Source organism: Scyliorhinus canicula, chromosome 15 (genome assembly GCF_902713615.1).
Source record: "Scyliorhinus canicula chromosome 15, sScyCan1.1, whole genome shotgun sequence".
NCBI classification, from domain to species: domain Eukaryota; kingdom Metazoa; phylum Chordata; class Chondrichthyes; order Carcharhiniformes; family Scyliorhinidae; genus Scyliorhinus; species Scyliorhinus canicula.
In genome coordinates this window covers 26,409,620-26,434,974 of record NC_052160.1, presented here as the reverse complement: position 1 = coordinate 26,434,974, position 25,355 = coordinate 26,409,620, and the positions used below count along the sequence as shown (strand labels likewise).

General features: G+C 42.8%; 1 protein-coding gene across 9 annotated transcripts in view; it reads right to left on the bottom strand.

The window, feature by feature from the left end:
* capn15 (calpain 15) overlaps positions 1 to 25,355 on the bottom strand; it is a 378,220-nt gene that overhangs the window by 194,243 nt on the left and 158,622 nt on the right. Inside the window, exons 1-2 of one of the 9 annotated variants that reach the window (XM_038821118.1) lie at positions 18,211 to 18,403; positions 17,779 to 18,083 (exon numbers count right to left, since the gene is read on the bottom strand). The exons of the other annotated variants lie outside the window; for them this stretch is intronic. The gene's annotated coding sequence lies outside the window, so the exon portion shown is untranslated. Of the gene's footprint in view, positions 1 to 17,778; positions 18,084 to 18,210; positions 18,404 to 25,355 lie in introns of those variants that run through there. 9 annotated transcript variants of the gene reach the window in all.

Genomic DNA, 25,355 nt, shown 5'->3' with positions numbered 1-25,355 from the left:
CAGCCTAACGATGCTGCTCTCTAGTGCACCAGAATGGAACCCCCCAAAAACTACCGACAACGATTCAGAGTATTCTGTCAAATCGATTTGTTGAGGAAGGTGCAGGAAAGTGAAAGGCCCAATCCTGGACACGCATTTCACACTGTGAGGCATGTGGACAAGTTGACTTGTGTGTCAGAACTTGCAACCACGTGGTCTCAAATTCATCCAAACCGGCCTGTTAACTTAATAAGCAAGATTAGCATCCAGGTTCCAAAACCGTGGGCACACATTCACGTGAAACTGCAGTGAAATCAACCAAATCCATTTCACCGACAGCCATTGCATAGAAGCAAGGAATCCTTTGTGCCATCTCTCAGAGCAAAATTGGAAAACACCTCTCGGGAGATGAGAGGATAGAAAGTGGAGACAGACTTTCGACTTCCTAGTCAAGCCATTGGAGCAACAGGAAACAAGGTCAGATATTCCACAAGTTTAGTGAAAATGTACTTTGTTGATCATCTCAACGCTGCACATTAGAACCGAATCTCAACCCCAAGCCAGCTGTCGTGAATAAAATGTTAATCATCATCACCAGGGCTAAACAGATTTCAAAATTTAAATTTAAGTAAATTGTACTGACATTTGCAGAAAAGCATTTGAGGAGGTTATTCATAATTAAATATTGACTAGCTATTACATTTTTGTTTCTGTTGTTCAGTCGAGTGAAGATTGGTGGTTCTATTTGTGTGTAGTTTTAATGAGGCTGCAATGTGAATCAGGAGTTATTTCTATGTATTGACATAATTTTGTGAGCTCTCATTTCAGATTAAACATTGATAAAGTCGATGGGGATAATTAAAACAAAGTCAAAATATTAAAGATGCCGGATAGCTGCAATATATTGTCAGATATGATAAAAAGGCGAAGTGCTCTCTGATAATTCTGTGGGGAAGAGAACAGAGGGAGGACGGCTTAAAGGAGAATTGTCAGGTGCACAGTTATTTTTGCTAAGCTTTCTGCTCGGGAGAGATTGACAACCAAATCATTTTTTGGATACTTGAAGCACTGGCCTGCACGTCTTGACCTAAATTACAAGAACAACTTGCACATAATGTAGCATTTTTACACAGTAAAATTTCCCAAATAAAATTCGAAAGCAAGTCACATGACCCTCTTATGGTCCGCCCTCATTAACACTACACCCCTGTATGCTTCACCCAAAGCCGGTGCTTACTTAGTTACATTGTGTACCTTGTGTTGCCCTATCATGTATTTTCTTTTATTTCCTTTTCTTTTCATGTACTTAATGATCTGTTGAGCTGCTCGCAGAAAAATACTTTTCACTGTCCCTCGGTACACGTGACAATTAACAAATCCAATCCAACATAAGCAGTTCATATAATCATAGAATTTACAGTGCCGAGGGAGGCCATTCGGCCCATCGAGCCCTCACCGTCCCTCGGAAAGAGCACCTATGCCCAAACCTCCACTCTATCCCTGTAACCCAACCTAACCCTTTTTGGACATTTAGGGGCAATTTAGCATGGCCAATCCACCTAACCTTTACATCCTCTGGACTGTGGAAGGAAATCGGAGCACCCGGAGGAAACCCACGCAGACACGGGGAGAATGTGCAAATTTCACACAGTCACCCCAGGCCAGAATTGAACCCGGCTCTCGAGCTGTGATGCAGCAGTGCTAACCACTGTGCCGCCCACTATTAGGGCAGGTGACCAAAGATTGCTCAAAGACATTGGTTTTTGGAGTGTTTTACAGAGGGAAAGAGAGGTGGAGAGATTTATGGAGTGAATCCCAGAGCTGAGGCAGTTGAGGACAGAGTCACCAATGATGGAACAATTAAGATCTGGGGTTTTCTATTAAACTAGTCAAGAACTGGTAGCATAGAATACAATTTGGAACAACCGTACACAACAGCAACAAGGCAGTCTGGATCAATTGATAGTCCTCTCATGTCAGAATCTTGTGACCTCAAGCTTGATCCCAGGACTCAAGCACATATTCTAGGTTTATACTTGATTGCACTGCTTGGGGAGTACTGATGGAGACCTATCTTCAAATGACATGTTATATCAAAGCCCCATTGTTCAGATAGATGTTTGAAATCCCATGGCATTACTGGAAAAGCAGGAAGTTCTTCCAATGTTATGACAAATATTCCTCCCTCAAACAACAACAAATCACATTTACTGGTCAGAGCTCCATCTAGACTTCTACTGTGTAGAAAATGGTCACTACCTTCATCTACAAACTAATCAGTTCATTCTGTGAAGGACACACGCTGCTGGGTTCATCCTAGCTCTATAGGACTTGCGCAAGAGAGGAAGATATTCACAAATCCTCCACCAGAGTGGCTATGAAAAGAAAAATAAGAGGTAAAATGTGGAGCAAGAAGGAATGAATAATAATGTCACTTAGCTCTGATCCAAAAGATGGGCAGAGTTTGCTTATTTTAACATTACCCGCTTTAAGGTTGGAATTGGCACCCAGGTATACAACTCTTAATTGCAAGTCTCACCCTCAGGGATTGGCTTAGTGCTGCCAACCTGTTCCTTGCATTTGCAGCATCAAGTTTACATCGTCACTACTAACCTTCCTTTATATGTTTACATTACTCTCCCTCACCCCCAAAGTACTGTCACAAAAACAGTATGGCTCAGTAGCCTCAGCCACTCTTCATGGATGATTGATACAAATTCTGGGTCACCCTTGTTGTTACGATTTGAGCGTTGTTTGGCTCTACTGTAGAATGCAGGGACTACTCTCCAGCTCATACATACAATTTGGATAATCTACATTCTAACATTGTGTATTTGTAACTGTTAGTACTCAATCTGTTGATATTTTCAATGTTTGTCAACAAGTTCTACCGAAGCATCATCTTTAAAGAGACACTCTTCATTGCACCCTCTTTAAAACCTAACAGCTTTCACAGTTTGTGAAAATTTGTGTTCAGAGTGCCTAGAAACTCCGACATCATTTACTGTACCCAATGAGTATCACTCAAACAGATTTGGTTACCTTGTCTCACTGCTGTTTGTGACACCTTGCTGTGTGTACATTTCAAAACTACTTCATTGACTGAATGAACATTCAGAGATTGTGAAACAAATTATATAAATCCCCTTACTTATCAATAAGATCAGGGCTGGAATTCTCCAGCTATTTCGATTCTCTGTTTCTGCTGGCAGCACACCCCCATCTGCGGGTTTCTCGGCGGTGTGGGGTGGATTCAATGGGAAACAAGCAGCGGGAATAGATAATCCTGCCATCAGCGAACAGTGCACTTCCGGGAAACACCCCCAGATTTCACGATTTCACACAAATTCTGTACAATTCAAATCTTTAGAAATCCTTGGCTCTATCCTCAGTCCTTTCCATGATGAAGGCGCTCCATGTTCAAATCCTTGAGTGTTGCCCTGTGACAAACTGCTAACTACAATAGCAATTGTACTTCATTGCCAGCTACTTAAATTATTTTGGATCCCATTATCATCACTTGTGCTAGAAATCACATGTAAGAGGCCTTATCAAAGGCAACGCTTTTCCTTGGTCCAATTACAACGTCAGTCAATTCCAAATGATTTGTCAATGATGGTCTGCCCTTCATAGGTACACTCATTTGGATTTATCACACTTACTCTCAGTAGATATTCTCAAATTATCTGTAATGGACTCCACTACTTTTCCCATTATAAATGTCAGGTTAACAGGCCTATAATTACTTGTTCATTCATCTGACTTTAACTTCGGCATTAAAATTTTCAAAAAAAATCAAAATTACATTTGCTGCTTTGCAGTGCACGCGTACCTCTCCAGGATTCTGTCAGCGTTGCAAAATTCTTACTCTTATTTCATAGAATTTACATTGCAGAAGGAAGCCATTTGGCTCATCGAGTCTGCACTGGCTCTTGGAAAGAGCACCCTACTTAAGCCCACACCTCCACCCCATCCCTGTAAACCCACCTCACTTTTTTGGACACTACGGGCAATTTAGCATGGCCAATCCACCTAACCTGCACGTCTTTCGGGACTTGTGGGAGGAAACCAGAGCACCCGGAGAAAACCCACGCACACACGGGGAGAACGTGCAGACTCCGCACAGACAGTGACCCAAGCCGGGAATCGAACCTGGGACCCTGGAGCTGTGAAGCAACTGTGGTAACCACTGTGCTACCTGCTGCCCATTTCCTGGAATGTTCTCAGATGTCTTTCATCTGGGTCTTCCAATTAACCCAACATTTTAATGTCATAGTTGGCCATGATTTTATCTCTAAGTTTGCAGATAATTCTTCCATTTCAATCATATATCTAAGACTACCACAGATAGCCCAGCACAATAAAATGGTGTTTTAAAAAATGACCGCAGCCATGCTTTAGAAGTTGCCCTGCCATGTGGCACTAACTTATAGGAAAAGACACCACGTGTACCAGGAGGACACTGCAAGATGGTTGTGATCATCGGAGGCCAATCATCTCAACTCATGCATAACGACGCAATATATTTATATTGTGCCTTTAATGTAGCAAAACATCCCAAGGCACTTCACACGACATTATGAAGCTACAAAAGGAGCTATCAGAAAGATAATCAAAAGCTTGGCAAAAGGGGGTTGATTTTAAAGAATAGCTGAAAGAATAAGAGAGGGGCAGAGTGCTAGAGAGTGAGAGTGGGAATTCCAGAGTTTAGGGCTATGGCACCTGAAGGCAGAGCCGCCAATGGCGCAGCGATTAAAACTGGAAAAGTGCAAGGTGTCAGTGTAGAGACCTTGCATGCTTGTAGAGCTGGAGGAGGTTACAGAAATAGGCTAGATCATGGAGAAATTTGAAAACAAGGGTAGAAATTTTAATATTAAGGTGTTGCCAGACAAAATGCCAACATAGGACAGCAAGAACGGGTGTGATGTGGAAGGGACTGGTGTGTGGTAATATTGGGTAGCAGAGTTTTGGATGAGGACAAGTTTTTGTAGAGTTGAAGATGAAATTAGTCAAATCTAATGGTGACAAAGACAGTGGATCAGGGATTCAACAGATGAGTGAGGTAGATAAGGGTTTCAACAGATAAAGGGTGGAGCTTGGCATCAAATATCTTTAGCTGCTTCATCACTGACATTCTCTCTATCAAAGGTGAGACCTGTGGCTGTTCACTGATGATTGCAGTGTTCAGCTCCATTCACAGTTTCTCAGTTAATGATGGCTAATGAAGGATAAGCTACAACATCGCCAGTTATCCTGCTCAAGACCTGGAGGAATTCCTAAAGTGCATGTACAAAAGCCAGAAAATGATATTTTTGATATATTAGAAGAACAATCCATCTGCATCTAAGTTACAGGGGCTTAAGGGATAGAAATGGATCAGTAGGAAAGTAATGATAGTTTTCTGCAATTATTGAACCTGTGCATCTGAAAGCGCTGGCATAATGTTGTCACTAAGTTGATCAGTGTATTATAGGAAAGAAATGATACTAGAATCAACCTGAGGTGATCAAAGAAGAGTATTGGGTAAGAAACTCATCACACAAAATTAAAATAACTAAATTTTGTGTTCAGCAAGGCGAGAGATTTTATTGCTTAAGGTTAAAACACTCACCATACTGGCATTTAATAAGACTTGAATAACCCCCAGGTTAGGATTAATATGGAAGAAGTAACATTTGTAGCACACAAATACTCGGCAATAACCACCTCCCAACAAGAGAGAGTCTAACCTATGCCCATTCTCATATTCAGAGACATTACCATCGTTGAATGCCCATCAACAACATTCTGGAAAAGGGCAGCACAGTGGCTAGCACTGCTGCCTAACAGCACCGAGGACCCAGGTTCGATCCCGGCTCTAGGTCACTGTCCGTGTGAAGTCTGCACATTCTCCCTGTGTTTGCGTGGGTTTCGCCCCCACAACTCAAAGATGCGCAGGTTAGGTGGATTGGCCATGCTAAATTGCCCCTTAATTGGAAAAAAAAATAATTGGGAACTCTAAATTTATAATAAAGAAGAAGAAAGAAAATCAACATTCTGGATATTACTACTGATGAGAAAAGTGACTAAAGTAGGGCAGAAACGAGCAGTTCACCTCAGAACCCCCAAAACCTCTCTACAACCTACAAGATACAAGTCAGGAGTGCAAAGGATGGATGAAGTTCCACAATATCCAGGACAAAGCAGCCCATTTAATCGCATGCCCATCCGTCACCTTAAACATCTACCCTCTCCACCACCCGTGCACTGTGGCTGCAGTGTAGATGTGTACCCTCTACAAAATATGCTGCAGCAACTTCCCATGGCTTCTTCAACAGCACCTTCCAAACCTGCGACCTCTACCACGAGGAGCAAGGGCAGCAGCAGAGACAAAGAAAGCAGGAGAGAGACTTTAAATTATTAAAGGCGCTCCAATTTTGTGAAGAATGATAAAATCTCTCTGCACATAGAAGACAGAGGGCAGTGTGAGGTTGCAGGATGTTCAGTTCAGTAATTACAGCACCTGCTGACAGCGCACCTTCCAAAAGGAACTCATCTTCTGCTTCAGAAGCTTGGTGACAGGAATGTTGCTGATGGTGCTCAGCAAAAACAATTTCATTTCTTATGCTGGAGGTTACTAATAAATTCATTAGATCACTGCAGCAAGCTCTGAAAGGTAAAAACACACACCTGCTAATCTAGCATTGCCGAAACAAATAACTAGGACAGGAAATAAACAATTCTTACATATATATTTAATTTGAAGCACCATTAATTGTCATTTTTAGCTGCCAAGGAATTCATTTATTCAACATTCTGATTGAAATTGGATTGAAGTGACATTATGCAGTCCTCGGTTCATCATTCCATATCCTGTAGCTGTGTCACCTCTCTCTTGTAATTTATTCATTTGGATTTTAAACTTCTGAAACCAAATAGCTGAAGGAAACACTACTAATTAATTCCCAGGGACCTTATTTGCTCAGGGAAGTGCACCATATGGTCTATCATTCAGAAACAGCATTCCTTCCTCAATCAATATCATCAAAGAGATTAGTTGATCTTTTGTGCAAAATGACTGCCACATCCGTCTGAATAATAGGTATTACTCTATAAAATGACATTTGCGTGTAGACATCTGCAAAAAAGCCACCAGTATAAATCTCTTTCCTGTCACTAAATCAGTATTGGCAGGCTATTTGACTGCAAGGGGCCTCACACATCTGTTCTTGTCAAGCATCTCTGCATACACTATGCATCACTGCTTCAGTGATCCAGATGGAAACGCTCACTGATGTTTCCCTCCCTAACCAGGACCACGGATGTCTGGGAATGATGCCTTTCCCGTCATTCATAGTAGAGATCAGACAGAGTACCGCAGAGTGCCGTAGGGACTGGGTCGTAAAGTATATTCAAGGCTGAGATAGACAGATACTTAATCAGTAAGGGAATCAAGGATTATGGGGACAAGACAAGAACCTGGAGTTGAGGATTATAGCAGATCAGCTCTGATTTCATTGAATGGGAGAGCAGACTCAATGGGCTGAACGGTCTACTTCTGCTCCTACATCTTATGGTCTATCAGCTAAGTCGGCAAAGACACATGTCTGATCCTAGCCAGAATGCTTCAGTGGCTCACTGTCGGAACCAGCTGGGCCATCAGTGAAGCTCGTCCCATTCAAACATGAAAAACTTTTATTGCAACATAATTGTGCCAACGTAAAAAAAAATCAATTGGAACCAGTTAGTGCCGCCAGCAGAACGACGGTGGTTATATTTCAATTGAAGCTTTGTACATGGATTTTAAAAATAGAAAAGCACGTAATTCGAAACCTTCAGGCGGACTTCAATGCCTGGAGAAATCACAGCGCAATTGGAGAGAGACGTATACAGATACAAAGGAAAAGGGACAAACCGTTTAAAGTCACATTCTCAGAGTGATGAGAATGTGGAACTTCTTATCACATGGAGGGTTGAGACAAATAGCATAGAAGAATTTAAGGGGAGGCTCGTTAATGTAAGAGTGATAAAGGAACAAAAGAAAGAAAAGGAGAAGAAGGGTGACAGGAGGCTTGTGAGGAGCACAGACATTGACACAGACCTGTTGGGCGAAATGGACTGTTTCTGTGCTGTACGCTCTATGTAAAACAATAATGGGGTCACTAACAAATAGGCCACCAGCTTCACAGGTCATGTTGAGTGTCCTAATTTCACTCATTAAGAAAAGATTGCCTCAATTAACCTGGGAAATAAAATTGCAGCGATTGGATGGGGCAACTTTTGAATCACATAAGTTATGGGGTCCCTTACCACTTTCTGAAAGTGAGTGTTAGTCTGATGGGAACAGGAGCAGGGGCTCCACTGGCCGGTTGTTCTGTCAACAGAAGAAGCTTTTATTGGTGTCTTTGTAATTACTGGTATATTGTCCTTTGGCAAACCTCAGGGACACACTTCCTTGGTAATTTATGACTCGGTATGTTCGCCTTCACATTCCACAGAGATCAGTGGACAACTTTTCCTTTCCCTATTTCTGGGGCTCCTTCCTCAGCACTATGTCATCGATCTTGCAAATGGGCTTGGAGCCCAGTCCCCTGGGGGCTATATTTGGTGTGTCAGACCTGCCAGAGCTGCAGTCAGGGTGGGGCAGATTTTTTACCCTTTGCCTCACTGATGGCTAGGAGGTTGGTCTTGTTGGGGTGGAGGTCAGTTTCTCCACTCTGTGCCTCAGTGTGGCTGGGGGACTTAATGGAGTTTCTGTGTTTGGAGAAAGTTAAGTTCACCTTGAGAGCGGATGCGTTTCATAAGCCTGTTTATTTCTCACTTTAAGGAACTGGCCTCCGTCAACTGCTGGGTGGGTGGGGGTTAGTTTTTAGTTTATGGGTGTTGGTTAGTGGGAGGGGGGTTGTTTTTTTGTATTTTTGTTTGTTTTGCCTTAAGTTTATGTATGAAATGTTGATAAGCTAATAAAAATATTTTCTCCCCCATCTGGGAATTTAATGGTATTACTGGTGCCCTGAAAGAGATCAGTTAATTCAATATAAACCAACAAGGAAAATCTAAATGATTCTCTCCCCTTCTCCATCCTGTTTGTTACAAGTTAAATGTATATATGATTATGTTTAGGACTATATCTTTTGGTTTATAAGGTTTTCATAGTCTTGAACAGGATCCTTAAAATAACCTATTTTCTTCTCCAAAAAGATACTTTGTTCATAAAATATCTGAAAGAAACATTACAAAACATTTCAAATTGTCATTTAAAAAAATAAATTTACAGTACCCAAATCATTTTTTTCCAATTAAGGGGCAATTTAGCATGGCCAATCCACCTACCCTGCACATCTTTGGATTGTGGGGGTGAAACCCACGAACGTGCAAACTTCACACGGACAGTGACCCAGAGCCGGGATCGAACCTGGGACCTCGGCGCTGTGAGGCAGCAGGGCTGACCACTGCGCCACCCTCATTTCAAATTGTCATGACAGGAAAGTGCGATATAATTCACATTCTCTACAGAGATCAAGCTGCATTCTGAGGTACATTGACGTAATAATGAGAAATTACAATTTTAAAAATATTACAGAGAGTACAATGCCGTTCAAATTATATAAATCAGTCATATCGCACTCTGAGGTGCATCAACACAGTTCTATTTACTTTGTACAGTCAGGATTAATCTTACAGTCCAAGGGGTTTTGCATGGTTATCAGCCCTTCAGTGTACATTGGCTGAAAGGCCGTACACAGTGGCCTTTCCACTTTGTGCCTTGGTGGCGGCTGCCGAAGCTTAAGCGAGTCCCTCAGCACGCAGTCCTGAACCTTGGAATGTGTCAGTCTGCAACACTCGCTTGATGAGAATTCTTTGCCCTGGAAGATCATATTAATTATGACCTAGACTGTAATCTATTTGACAGTAAAACTGGGTGGTTTAGTTGTTAGATCAAAAGGCAAAGCACAATGTGTTACTGAAAAGGAGGTGCTAAATGTAAACACCTGTGGTCAGGGACGGTGTTTCTAAATTCACAGTGGAATTTTCCTACGGGTGGAATTTTCCATTCTGTGCAATAAGTGCCACGGTGACCATGGAAAACGGCGGTTTTCTTGTCAGCTGTCATAGCAGGTTTCTGTGCCATATTGTACGCTTCCCAGCCAATCAAACATCCATGTGAAACCCACGAGATTGCTGGCAGACTGATTCGTCCACACTGATGTGACCTCACCGTTTCCTAGTCCAGGGCGCCACATTTGAAGCACACCAGAGCACAGCTTTATGCATGTCTGCAGACCAGAACTATTACAGGCAAGAGATAGCTCCAAAACCGACATCTGTGCCCAACTTTAGTGGCACTGTATGTATAATAAGCTTTATTGTCACAAGTAGGCTTACATTAACACTGCAATTAAGTTACTGTGAAAAGACCCTCGTTGCCACATTCCGGCATCCGTTCAGGTACACAGAGGGAAAATTCAGAATGTCCAAATTACCTAACAGCACATCTTTTGGGACTTGTGGGAGGAAACCGGAGCACTCGGAGAAAACCCATACAGATACAGGGAGAAACTGCAGACTCCACACAGATAGCGACCCAAGCCGGGAATCAAAATGGGACCCTGGGAATCGAACTGGGACCCTGTTGAAGCAACAGTGCTAACCATTGTGCTACCACGCCGCTATGGAGTATCACCAAACTGTCCTCTGCCCCATAATGGTCTCAGGTCCAACATCACCGCTCCGGTTTGGGAGGTAACAGCAAAGGCAGTCAGTGCCAACTCCACACACAACAGGTATGCCACCCAGTGCAAGAAGAGGATAAATGCTCTCACCTGTGCTGCAAGTTAAGTCAATCATTTGATTACACTTAGCTCACGGATTCACATCCAATCACACATTCACACTCTGCCAGCTCAAGGGACAGCACGATTCACTGTCACACACACACCTTTACATCTCCATCAGCCTCCGATCCTCTCAATCTTGAACGCGAAGTTGTGCGGTGGGAAAAGCACCCCACTATTGGAGACTTGATGGTATTATCGCAAACTGGTTTTATGACAGCACAAAACTGCTTTTCGTGCACTAGGAATATTTCCCATTCCCATCTACCATGATGCCTGCCGTGCACAGGAGTGAAAAATCCCAGTTTACGTCTCCAAAAACCCAGGACAGTGTATTGATATGGAGTCAAACATACCTGTGCCACAACTTGGCTCTTTGTTGCATGTAAAGCAGTGGCAGCAGATTAACATTTCTATTTAGATGGAGGACCAGTATATTTCCCATTGTCATGGTGAGGAGGGTAGAGGGAGATATTGCAGACCGAATGGGAATACCTGCTTTTGATCTCGTGTAGCTTTGTGAACAGGGAGAAGGTGAGCAAGAAGTTAACTGTTGGCCTGCAGAGAAAATGCTGATGAGTCGTGAACACAGCCCAGTCGATCACATGAACCTGCCGCCCATCCATTAGCTCCATCCTCCCGCTGCCTGGGGAAAGCGGGCAGCATAATCAACGACCCCTCCCACTCGGCTTACTCATTCTTCCAACTTCTTCCATCGGGCAGGAGATACAAAAGTCTGAGAACACGCACGAACAGACTCAAAAACAGTTTCTTACCCGTTGTTACCAGACTTCTAAATTACCCTCTTATGAACTGACCAATACTACACCCCTGTATGCTTCACCCGATGCCAGTGTTTATGTAGTTACATTGTCTACCTTGTGTTGCCCTGTTATGTATTTTCCTTTATTTTTTTTTCATGTACTTAATGATCTGTTGAGCTGCTCGCAGAAAATACTTTTCACTGTCCGTGACAATAAATAAATCCAATCCAATCATTCACATGTGGAATGTGGGTGCGAGCTCATGCTCAGTTTGAAAAACTAATTCATGAGAGGTTAACATACAGTTGGAGGGTTATAGCCTAGCTGATGCTAGAGCGAGAATCCTCAGGGAACTATCATGGAGAGTCTCAGCTCTGCTAACTTCATCTGTCCTCCATAATTGTTGTACTGTGTAATTAATGCTTGTGCTCTGCTGTTTTTCTTTGCCCTCATCTTTCCTCTTCTCCAACCAACCACACCCCAAAATATCTTTCCAATGTCTATTAGCATAAATCAACCTTAGTGCACACATCTGCAATCTAACCTCTGATTCACATTTCCACAGTCTGACACCATTTAGTGTGTACCATTTCCATGTAAACTTTTTGGTTGGTGTCATATGAGAGTGGACGTCATACACTGTGTCATCTTACAGGTCCAGAGCTTAACCGGAGTAGTGGTAGAGATGGTGCCATGGTACTTGTCCCTGATCGTATCCATGAGGATCTGATTGATGTTTAAGATCAATTTCACAGATAGTTTCTAGTCGAGAGATAATACTGACTTCAATTAAAAATCAGTACATTTAAGACTGAAAAATTACAATTACCTGATAGTAGTCAGTGCGTCTATAAGATGTCAAGTGGGGGAACCTGGAGGTGAATTGACTGCAGTAATTTCATCTTCAATCTTGCTGTTGGGAAATGCTCATCAGAGTGAGCCCCATCACAATCTGCCACTCATACGCCCCTGGTGATCTCACCCAACAATTTGCTTTACATGAAAATCATTCAGATTATGGATTCAAGCCTTATCCAGGATGTATGGAATAACATAGACACCTCAAAGCAGAACCGAATGCAGCACTAACAATGGTGCCACCTTTCACATCAAATGATAAACTGAATCCTTCACCCACCCAATCGTAAAATGTTCAGATGGATGGAAAAGATCCCAATGCACTATGTGAACAGTAAGGGTCCTCTCTTAGTTGCCAACATTCCTCTTTCAACGACCTATACAAAAAAGTTATTTAATGTTGCTGTTTCCTAAATTGATTCATGGGATGTGAACCTTTTTGGCAAGGCAAGCGTTTGCTGCTCATCCCTATAAAATCTGTGGCTCATGACAATAATAATAATCACTTATTGTCACAAGTAGGCTTCAATGAAGTTACTGTGCAGTTAAGAGTAAACAATGTTTCTTTGTGTCTGCAATCACAGTCCCATTTCAGCTGTGTGTGTGCAAAGTCCAATTTCAGCTGTGTCTGCAATCACAGTCCAATTTCAGCTGTGTCTGCAATCACAGTCCCATTTCAGCTGTGTGTGTGCAAAGTCCAATTTCAGCTGTGTCTGCAATCAGTCCAATTTCAGCTGTGTCTGCAATCACAGTCCCATTTCAGCTGTGTCTGCAATCACAGTCCCATTTCAGCTCTGTGTCTGCAATCACAGTCCCATTTCAGCTATGTCTGCAATCACAGTCCCATTTCAGCTCTGTGTCTGCAATCACAGTCCCATTTCAGCTGTGTCTGCAATCACAGTCCCATTTCAGCTGTGTCTGCAATCACAGTCCCATTTCAGCTCTGTGTCTGCAATCACAGTCCCATTTCAGCTATGTCTGCAATCACAGTCCCATTTCAGCTCTGTGTCTGCAATCACAGTCCCATTTCAGCTATGTCTGCAATCACAGTCCCATTTCAGCTCTGTGTCTGCAATCACAGTCCCATTTCAGCTATGTCTGCAATCACAGTCCCATTTCAGCTCTGCGCCTGCAATCACAGTCCCATTTCAGCTATGTCTGCAATCACAGTCCCATTTCAGCTATGTCTGCAATCACAGTCCCATTTCAGCTGTGTCTACAATCACAGTCCCATTTCAGCTGCGCCTGCAATCACAGTCCCATTTCAGCTGTGTCTGTAATCACAGTCCCATTTCAGCTGTGTCTGCAATCACAGTCCAATTTTAGCTCTGTGCCTGCAATCACAGTCCAATTTCAGCTGCGTCTGCAATCACAGTCCAATTTCAGCTGTGTTTGCAATCACAGTCCAATTTCAGCTGTGTCTGCAATCAGTCCAATTTCAGCTGTGTCTGTAATCACAGTCCCATTTCAGCTGTGTCTGCAATCACAGTCCGATTTCAGCTGTGTCTGTAATCACAGTCCCATGTCAGCTCTGTGCCTGCAATCACAGTCCCATTTTAGATGTGTCTGCAATCTCAGTCCCATTTCAGCTGTGTCTGCAATCACAGTCCCATTTCAGCTGTGTCTGCAATCACAGTCCAATCTCAGCTCTGTGCCTGCAATCACAGTCCAATTTCAGCTATGGCTGCAATCACAGTCCCATTTCAGCTGTGTCTGCAATCACAGTCCCATTTCAGCTCTGTGTCTGCAATCACAGTCCAATTTCAGCTGTGCGTGCAATCACAGTCCCATTTCAGCTCTGTGTCTGCAATCACAGTCCCATTTCAGCTGTGTCTGCAATCACAGTCCAATTTCAGCTCTGTGTCTGCAATCACAGTCCCATTTCAGCTGTGTCTGTAATCACAGTCCCATTTCAGCTGTGTCTGCAATCACAGTCCCATTTCAGTTGTGTCTGTAATCACAGTCCCATTTCAGCTGTGTCTGTAATCACAGTCCCATTTCAGCTGTGTCTGCAATCACAGTCCCATTTCAGCTGTATCTGCAATCACAGTCCCATTTCAGCTGTGTCTGCAATCACAGTCCCATTTCAGCTGTGTCTGCAATCACAGTCCCATTTCAGCTCCATGACGTCTACAAAATACAGCAGCAATATCATGAGAACATCATCGTTGCTAAGTCACACACCATCCTGATTGAGAGACATGCTGTCATCTGTTTCATGTTGTTGGATCACAATCCTGGAATTCTCCAACATGCAACACCACCGAGAATGCGACAATTCAAGGAGAAGACCCACCACCATCTCTCAGGGCAAACAGGGATGAGCAATAAACGCTCCAAACTTATTGTAAGCATCTCAGCTCCATTACTTCTCGTACACAATACAACATCGACAACGCCATTAGAAGTTCATCATTGCCAAGTCACCCACCATCCTGATTTGGAGACTTGGGTCTGGATTCGCCACAAGAACTTCACAGGCCAGCCGCATACAATGGAGAACTGCATTGACCTCGGGTGGGATTCTCCGGTTGCTGGGCGAACGCGGCCGGAGAATCCCGCCTATGACGTCATCCATTTCACATCGTCGGATCACAATCCCGGAATTCTCTATTGTGAAACACCCACCAGGAATGCAACAGTTCAAGGAAAAGACTCACCATCACCTCTCAGGGCAAACAGGGATAGGCAATAAAAGGTGGCCTTGTTACCAGCACCCAGATCCCAAGGACAAACAAAACAATCAAAGAAAGGAAACTTCCACCTCGGTGAGGTCAAGCAAGACAATGCTCTTCTATTCATATGTTTATATTCAAATTGATTCCTCCATAGCTTAAGTAACCAGTTTTAATAATAAATTTCACTCATGCAATTAATTTTGGTCAATCTGGAGAATGGCAGACATTTCTCTGAACCATAAAACCACAGTACTGATGTCGACTTAATTAACAGCTATGAGAACGTGGCACCTTGTTTTTATTTTAAGAGGTGAAGTGGGGCAAAAATGGGGACAATATGAAATGTCCAACAAGCATAAAAAGCAGAATAACGTGACAGGCATCCCCTTTCCTTATTCCAAAGCTCCTGCTGTAAAATAGGGGGGAGGGGATTTGTAATAATATACCTTCAAAGGGTTTATAACAAAACTGCATCTTTTTTAAATCTGGGAAAATGAGTCACGGATCAATGGGAAGGGAAGAAGGAGGTTAGGGAGAAAATGCTTAGGGAAGCAAAATGCAGTCCATTACTGAAATACCAAAAAGCAGTTAGGAAACTGTGCAGCCTTGGAATCTCGGCATCCTGCTATCCTTATTTTTTTAATACAAATTTTAAACATCCAATTGTTTTTTCAATTAAGGGGCAATTTAGCATGGCCAATCCACCTACCCTGCACATCTTTGGGTTATGGGGGTGAAACCCACGCAGACATGGGGAGAACGTGCAAACTCCACACAGATGTGACCCAGGGCCGGGATCAGACCCGGGTCCTCAGTGCCATAGGCAGCAGTGCTAACCATTACATCACCGTGCCGCCCCCCCGCCATCTTTATTAAGCTCCTCAGGACCAGTGTCATGATCTGTACCAGCGATTCATTTTTCCTCCCCTACTGAAAACAAATCAGTCTTTCTCTGTAAAGATTTTACATATCGTGCTGAGAACTGTCATTGGTTACAATAGGAGAGGTGGCAGGTCACAGAACTTGGGAGCTTGAATTTCATATTTTGAGTAATGCCTGAAGAAATTTCAGCTTGGTGCGTAAAGTAAACATATTGGTAATTGGGACACATATAGTCTCTATGTTCATGAAACCATTTGAAGCCACTTCTTTCCAAGAGGAATCCATGCAAGGCCTTTCTTGAGTGATGGATTTCCCCTCAGTCTGCTTTCCCCCATTCGAGCCACATAGTATAATCCCATTTTCCTGCTTGTCACTGCACCCCAACCCCACCTTCCAAAGCTTTTAAAGAAACAACTGTATTATTTCCTCTTTAAAGAATTTACAGACTCCATTTCAGTGGTGAATTGTGGTAGATTATTCCAAGTTCTAACCAATTGCTGCTTAAGGACAAAAACAAACTACTGCGAATGCTGGAATCTGAAACAAAAACAGAAAATAAATCTGACCACATTTCCAGTTCTCTCCAGCTTTGACGAAGAGTCATCCAGACTCGAAACGTTAGTTCCCTTCTCATCCCACAGATGCTGTCACACCTGCTGGGATTGTCCAGCATTTTCAGTTTTTGTTGCTGCTTAAGGACATTTGTTCTACCTTTCTCCTTTCTTAAATTTGTTTCTTCTTGTTGCAGTCTTGTCTGTCATGATATGCAAACATGCAGCTAATGAACACATAGAATAGGACATGACCAATGAGCAGTCAGGACACTCAGGGGTGGTATCTCACTATAAAAGGGATGAGGCACTCACGCCCCTTTCCACAGACCAACATCTCCAGAGTGAGACAGGGTGTATCCTCAGCATCACACCCCAGCACGTGGCTTAGAGCAAGGCTGATTCAGTTAGACTGCGTTACTACATTTAGATTAGCAGAGAGTCAAACTCATTGAGAACTGTGCTAATAGTTCAATAAAACACATTGAACTCACTTCAAAGTCTGGAGCATCTTTTACTCAAAACTGCATCAAGTGGCAGCTTGTGTTATTCCAAATTACATAACAACATTGTTAACCAATTAAAACAATCACTATTAACTTTATCATAACCCTTTAAAATCTTAAAGACCGGTGTCAGGTCTCATGGGAAAGAAAATTTCAATCTCCCAAATCCTTTTATGACTGTAGCCCCCAGCAGGATCCAACTGATGTATGTGGTATATTTTCCATTTATTTTTACATCTTTCCTATAATACGATGTCTAAAGAATACAGCTGCTGCTTATAAAAGATTTGATCAAATTCAACATTCCTCCTTCTTTGAGAATTTTAAGCCTCTATGTGCAAAACCAATGCCACTGGTTGTGTTTTTATGGATTGATCAACTATTATGGTTATCTACACCCCAGGATCCCTGTTATTTTCTACTCCACTTAAAATCGTACCACTGAAGGTATATTTACTTTACCTATCCTTTGTGTAGATTAGAATATTCTTATTTTACTTCCAAAATGTAATAGTTTGCACTATTGAACCCTGACATCTCTCTGCCCACCCCAGGTAATGCCCTCCCTTTAAAAAATCCATAACAAGAAATTGGAATCTTAGAAGAGACAGGGTGAAAACTAGCAAAGAAAAGTAAATTAAAACAAGGTTGCAACTTACTGAAACATGAAATAATAATTGCAGCCTCCAAATCAGTCATCACTAACTAAACTCTGCATGCGAGAGCGCAAAGTATTCTGGCCTTACCTCACAGCAAAGCAGATATTTGGGGTTGTTTGTTTGAGGCTGCTGTTTAGAATGAAGTGGCCTATATCCAGAGGTGGGATTGAGAAGGTGCACTGGAGAAGGGGAGCAGGCAGACTGTGAGTCAGAACTCACACGTAATGAACAAAACCAAAGGGTTGAAGACTTCATTAAATCTGCAATATGGTCGCCATTGTATTGGGCTACAATGTAAAGACGGCCATCACCGAGAAGCACAGGATCCATTGGAGCTTTTAAAAACATACGCATTCATCTTTCACCTGACGTCTTCAAAATTGATTTTCCATCTGCAAGGAGGGAAATGTTTATTTCCACAGAATATTTAATGTGGAACTGCTGCTGGAACAACACAAAACTGGAATTTAATTTGACATTTCGATGCAGAAATATTACTGTGAGCTTTCAATGGATTACCTGGAGCAGATAGGCAAAGGCCCGGAGACGGGAGATTTTCTTTTGCACATCATTACTCCACTCTGAATATTGTATTGCCATTTTTATCGAGGCTAACTGACCAGCTGTGCAGCGATGCACAAACTGATAACAAGTCTGTGCAGATGCTGAGATAGAACACAAGTTTTACACAGCTTTGCTGGAGTGGCTATTTCACCTTTCTGACAGCAGACTGGCAAAATAAATGCTCCAGTACCCATACAGAAAACAATGGAACCCTCTCTTCAGCATGATCATAGTCATAATGATACAGCACAGAAGGAGATAATTCAGCCCCTCAAGCCTGTGCCAGCTCTCTGATCTCTCACTGCAACAATACTCCCAACAAAATCAGACATTCTGGAATTTCAAGGTTCCTAACAGTACATTTATGGCAACTTCCTTTATGCAAAGAATCTTAAAAGAAAAACATATAATGGAGTAATCACATCAGGAAAGTCTAATTTAACATTACCAAAAATTAGACATTTTGTTTCTTGCTCCTTAGACTGGGATGATAAACACCGGATGCTGCAAAGCCACCGTCACATATAATATTTAGTTGTCACCAGGAGACATACTTTTTACAAGGAAAGGAAGGACAGACCCACAGAGATTTTAACTCTTTACCGTTCTCATTGACTTATTTCCACACAATGCTGCAAACAGCAGCCTTACTTATTATGTAACTAAGTTTAGAATGCACTACAGTAACATGTTGGAGATTTTGCATCAGGTCACTATTTAAATAACCAGTAATTAATTATATGATTAGACTTTTCCTTGGTTGCATGGTCCCAAAGGGCAGTAATTGCCCACTGAATCTCAAGGGGTTGGCTCAGCACACAGAGGAAAAGATCAGTGTCTGATCATTTGGAAAGCATTTTTAAAGCATCCAATTGTAATAACAACCCATCACTAAAGAAGCAAAATCATTTATGCAAATAAACAGTATATTTTTATCCACGGTTTGACAAATTTCATAAAAACAATTGCAAGAAAATTGTTCTTGGGGGTATGTGTGTGTGTGGGGGGGGGGGGGGGGGGGGGGGGGAGAATAATTGGGAAATGCATGACGTGATCATTCTGTTTTGCATTAGGCAGCTACAGACATGTGTAAATGCTGGAGGCCAGCGAGTGTGGATCTGTCAGAAAGCAGGATCATCATTCATTAAGTACAGATAGAGAGGTCAAAAAAATAATCCTATCAACATAGCGCTTACATAATCAGAGACGTCATCTTTTAATCCTGACCTTTACAATTCCTCACTATAACCATAAGCAATTGGAGGATTTTCACTGGTACATAAAATAAAAGTAAAGCAAGCATTCTGACAGTCACCATTTCCTTCACACCACACGTTAAATTTCCTCCTAATAAAGGCCAGAAAATAACTTTTAAAGCTTCTAAAATGGACCCCAATAGAGAATTTTTCACAATATTATGTGTGAAGGAACAATCCTTCTCTTCTACCCGCACCCCCTCCCCCACATTATTTTACTCCAATCTCCTTTTCTAATTTGCCAGTTTCCCAGCTACAATAGAAACATTAAAGAAATGTTGCACAGGAGGGAGCCTTCAGCCCATTGTGTCTGTGCCAGCTGAAAAAGAGCGTTCTAGTCTATGCCCACTTTCCAGCTCATGACCCATAGCCCTGTCGGATACAGCATCTCAAGGGCATAACCAAGTACTTTTTTAATGCAATGAGGAATCCTGCCTCACTTCAGGCAGTGAATTCCAGACCTCTACCCACCTTTTCGGTGAAAACAAATTATTCAACTCCCCTCTAATCCTTCCCCATTTAGATCTACGCCATGCCCCCAGGGTTAGTGACCTCTTTGCTATGGTCCTTCCTGTGCACTCTATATAGGCCCCTCGTGATTTTAATACCTCAATTAAATCTCTCTTCAACCTCCTCTAATCCAAAAAAAACAACTCCAGCCAATCAAAACCTTCCTCATTGTTAAAATTCTTAATTCCTGGCAATATCCTCGCAGATCTACTTGGTACACTCTCCCCTCGTGTGACCTAGCTGTGGCCTAACGAGTGTTTTATCCACTTTTGGCTTAACCTCCATTCTCTTATATTCTTTCCTCAGCTAATAAAGGAAACTGTCCTGTATGCTATATCAACCACTTTGTCTGTCTGCCCTGCTACCTTAAGGGAACAACAGCATGCACTTCAAATTTCTACTATTCCTTTACAGTTCTCAGTATCCTACCATTTATTGTTGATTCCCTTACCATGTTCAGCCTCCCCAAATGTATTCCTGCACATTCCTGGAGACAGAATTCCGTTTGCCACTTTTCTGCTCATTCAGGCAGTCCTTCCTGCAGATTACAGCTTACTTCGTCACCCTCAACCATGTGACTAATGTTTGTATCACCTGCAAATTTTTGATTCACGTCCCCAACATTTAAATCATTTATATATACCATGAAAAGCAAGGGATCCAGAATACTAAATCCTGCAGAGCCCCACAGAAAGCTTCCTTTCAAGTCACAAAAACACCCATTTACCATTTACTTCTTGCCACTGAGCCAGCTTTGGATCCAATTTACCACCAGCCCTTTAATCCCGTGGACTCTTACATTCTTGATCAGTTTTTCATGTGGGACATTGTCAAAAGCCTTGGTAAAATATATTTGACTGCGTCAAATTGGGGAGGCGGCATAATTGTATTGTTCCTGGACTAGTAATCCAGAGACCCAGCAAAATGCTCTGGGGACCCAAATTCAAATTCCACCATGGCAGACTCCGTGCAGACAGTGACCCATGCCGGGAATCGAACCTGGGACCCTGGAGCTGTGAAGCAACAGTGATAACCACTGTGCTACCGTGCCGCCCTTAGACAGCACCCTCCAAACCCGTGATCATGACCTTCTAGAAGGACAAGGGTAGCAAGTACATGGGAACATCACCACCTGGAAGTTCACCACCAAGCCACTCACCATCCTGACTTGGAAATATATCGCTGTTCCTTCACTGTCAAAATCCTAGAATTTCCTCCCTAACAGCACTGTGGGTGTACTACTATATGGACTGCAGCAATTCAAGGCAGCGGCTCACCACCACCTTCTCAAAGGCAATTAGGGATGGACAATAAATGCTGGTCTAGCCAGCAAAGCGCACATCCCTTGAATTAATACAAATGCTCAATTCCCATTGACCCATGCTGTTATGTGCCTTTCTAAATGACAATTCATATTCACCTTCAGAATTCTTCCAATACTTTACTGACGCACGGGTTAGGCTGACTGGCCTATAATTTCTCAATGTATTTCTTCTTTCCGTTTTTAAACAACATATCTATTGTCACGTGAGAATACCTTGAAGAAATGGGTGTTTATAAATGTGTGTGTATATAAATATCTGTAGTGAGAGTACCTTTAAGAAATGGGTGTTTATTACTGCAGTGATGTCAGAGAGTGGGTGGAGCTGGGCTGTGTCAGCTTTTTACTTTCGTTTTAGGTGGTTTGCTGTAGTTTCGTTTTCATAGCTGGATAGCTGCAGCCACAGCCAGAAGGTGTATTAGAGTCTCTCTCTGTAACCTAAAGACTAAATCGATCCTGGTGATTTAAAACTAATAATAGTAGTGACTTTAACCTGATGTGCTTCTGGTAAAAGGTGTTTTAAATCTTATGGATGTTAAAAGGAAATCTTAAAGGATTACTTAGTGTTGTATTCGTTGGTGGTTGTATTTGAATTAATGGTTGCCAAGATGCTCACTGCATGTTTTAAAAAGGTTAACTTAAGTTCATAGAATAAACATTGTTTTGCTTTAAAAAATACTTTTCCATTTCTGCTGTACCACACCTGTAGAGTGGGCCGTGTGCTCCCCATACCACAATTTATTAAAAGTTGTGGGTCAGGTGAACTCCATGATACACTTTGGAGTTCTCTAAACACTGGCCCATAACACTATAGCCACAGAGATTGGAAAATGAAGGTCAGAGCCTTCCTTATTTCCTTCTTTGCATTGCTTAGCAGCATGGTATACATGTCATGCAGGCCTGTTGATTTATCCACTTTCAAATATGCTAATGCCCTTAATATTCCTCTTTCATTATGTTTAATGAAAATTTCACACTCCTATTCCTTAGTGGCAACGTTTCCCTCTTTTGTGAAAACATAAACAAAGTCATTAAGAACCTCTTAAATTAATGGCCACGTTCTCTCGAATCCGTTCTAAATGCTGCTGCCAGCTGGAAAACCAGTGTGTTTCCGCTGGCAATGCTGCTGAGGTGGGATACAATGGCACTTTGAAGCTTTTCTGAGTAGGGACGAATTTTGCACTGGCCTTGAGAAGGCCCAAACACGCTGTCAGGTCCCAAGCCTCAGAGATTGGGGTCCCATTTTTAAAGGGTACCCCGATTTCAAAGTAACACTGCAGACTCCGCTGCCTCCCCCACCCATACACACCCACAGAGTGGGAGCAAGAGGCAAGTCCCCTCTCTACTCTTACTTCCAAGGTGCTGAGGGGGGTCCTTCAGGGGAGGTGGGGGTCATGGTGACTTGGGTTGAGCTGGAGTGGCTCAGGTCGGGCATCTTGCCTGGAATTGGGGTCGTGTGGCATGTCTTCCCTCTGTAGCTTTGAAAATCATTCTGTCAGCATGTCAAGTTGTAGTTAAATGTCTTCTCAGGGCAGCACGGTGGCACAGTGGTTAGCATTGCTGCCTACGGCGCTGAGGACCCGGGTTCGATTCCCGGCCCTGGGTCACTGTCTGTAACCCAGGGAGTTTGCACATTCTCCCCGTGTCTGCGTGGGTTTCACCCCCACAATCCAAAGATTTGCAAGTTAGGTGGATTGGCCACGCCAAATTGCCCCTTAATTGGAAAAAATAATTGGGTATTCTAAATTTTTTTTTTTTTTTAAATGTCTTCTCCCAATGTATTTGAACTCTTTGATGTCTCTCCCAACATGTCAAATTCAGGGATCTGTCAGATGAAGGTCAAAGTCTTCCCTCTTTCTGTGGGCAGCACAAGTGGCTAGCACTGTGTCTTCACAGCGCCAGGGTCCCAGGTTCAATTCCCCACTGGGTCACTGTCTGCGCGGAGTCTGCACGTTCTCCCCGTGTCTGCGTGGGTTTCCTCCGGGTGCTCTGGTTTCCTCCCACAATCCAAAGACGAGCAGGTTAGGTGGATTGGCCATGCTAAATTGCCCTTAGTGTCCAAAAAAGGTTAGATGGGGTTATTGGGCTATGGGGATAAGGTGGAAGTGAGGCCTTAAGTGGGCCGGTGCAGACTCGATAGGCCGAATGGCCTCCTTCTGCACTGTATGTTCTATGTTCTCTTTAGCCTTGAAACTATTCGATGCCTCTCCGAGAATGTCAAGTTCATGCACTGTCAGATGACGGTGAATGTCTTCCCGCCGTAGCCTTGAAACCCTTTTGATGTCTCTCCCAGCAGGTCAAGTTCAAAGATCTGTTAAATGAAGGTGATGTGTTGGAAACCTTTGAAGTGCTTTTTTCACAGTCAGTTTCATTCCCCCTTAACTTTTTCAAACCTCTGGGCATGCTGAGAACCCTGAAGCTTTGAATTGCATTGTTTACATTCAATTTCACGATCCATTTCCTTTTAAAAGCCTCTTGATTTATAGGCACAGGCTATTTCACAGGGGGCGATTCGCATTTCTTTTATAACTTCATGATCATTAACTCTGAAGCGCTTCCTCATTTTAGCAGATGTTTCTAACCACAATTCTGTTAAAGAAGCTGTTTCTTTGTTCCAAAGTGCTCCCTGAAAGGCTGGGGGCTCTGTCTGAGTGCTGTGCCACGCAGTGGGCCGGGAGTCTTGCAAAGGGTTTGGCACCTGGCGAGAATCCGGTTTGGCACCGGTTTAATGGGTCATCGGGAATCACTCCTGGAGCTGCCGGCCACATAGAATCGCAGCCTACACCTTTGGGTTTCTCTTGATTTTTTTCTGCTAACTTTTTTCATGTCTTCTGTTTGCTTTCTTGAGTCCCTTTTTAATTTAATTCCTGCATTTTCTGACTTCTCTAGGCTTTTGCAGAATTGAGCTATTAAGTGTCTGACATAAACTTCTCTTTTCCTGCCTTATCCTATTCTGACATCCAGTGTCTAGATTTGGAGGTCTGACCCTTTTTCTTCGTGGGAACATGTTTATTCTGAGCTCTCCCCATCTCCTCTGCTTGGAGACTGATTTACCTTCAAGTAGTTGTTTCCAGAACACTTTTGCCAAATTACTACTCAGCTTAAAAAAATTGGCCTTTCCCTAATCTAAACCTTTTACTCTTAATCTATCTTTATCCCGTTGTCCAAATAATGGGTGAGCTGTGCTGTTATTGTAGAAGTTTCACATCAGCTGGTGATACAGCCTTTCTCCCTGCTAACCAGCCCTTTCAATCAATAATGTTTAAAATCTGTTAACTGTGTGGTTTGAGGGAGATTGTGAGCTTTATTCTTAAATTTGCCAGCTTTGCTCGAGCATGCTGTGGCATTTTAAATTGGTAATTTTTCAAATTGTGTTTTTCCTGCAGCATGATAGCACAGTGGTTAGTACAGCTGCTTCACAGCTCCAGGGTCCCAGGTTCGATTCCTGGCTTGGGTCACTGTCTGTGTTAAGTCTGCTTGTTCGCTCAGTGTGTGCGTGGTTTCCTCTGGTTTCCTCCCACAGTCCAAAGACGTGCAGGTTAGGTGGATTGGCCATGCTAACTTGCCCTTAAGTGTCCAAAAAGGTTAGGTGGGGTTACTGGGTTAGGTGGATAGGGTGGAGGCGGGACTTGAGTAGGGTGCTCTTTCCAAGAGCCAGTGCAGACTCGATGGGCCGAATAGCCTCCTTCTGCACTGTAAATTCCATGATTCTATGTTCCAAGCCTGCCTCTGGTTTCTAAAAGACAGCAATCCAACAAAATGGAATAAGATGAAATGGACACAAGGAACAAATATTTGGAAATGTGCCACTCAGGATGGAGCAGAGGTTCTTCTTGACATTACAATCCCAGGCATGACCGAACTGTTGCATCAGTAGATATTATATCCCAATACTGCAGTTTATTTTGTAACTGTTCACAGAATTGTTACAATACAAAAGGAAATCATTGGGCCCATCTGCACCAGCTCTTCAAATCAGCAATTTACCTTGTGCCATTCTTCCACCTTCTCCC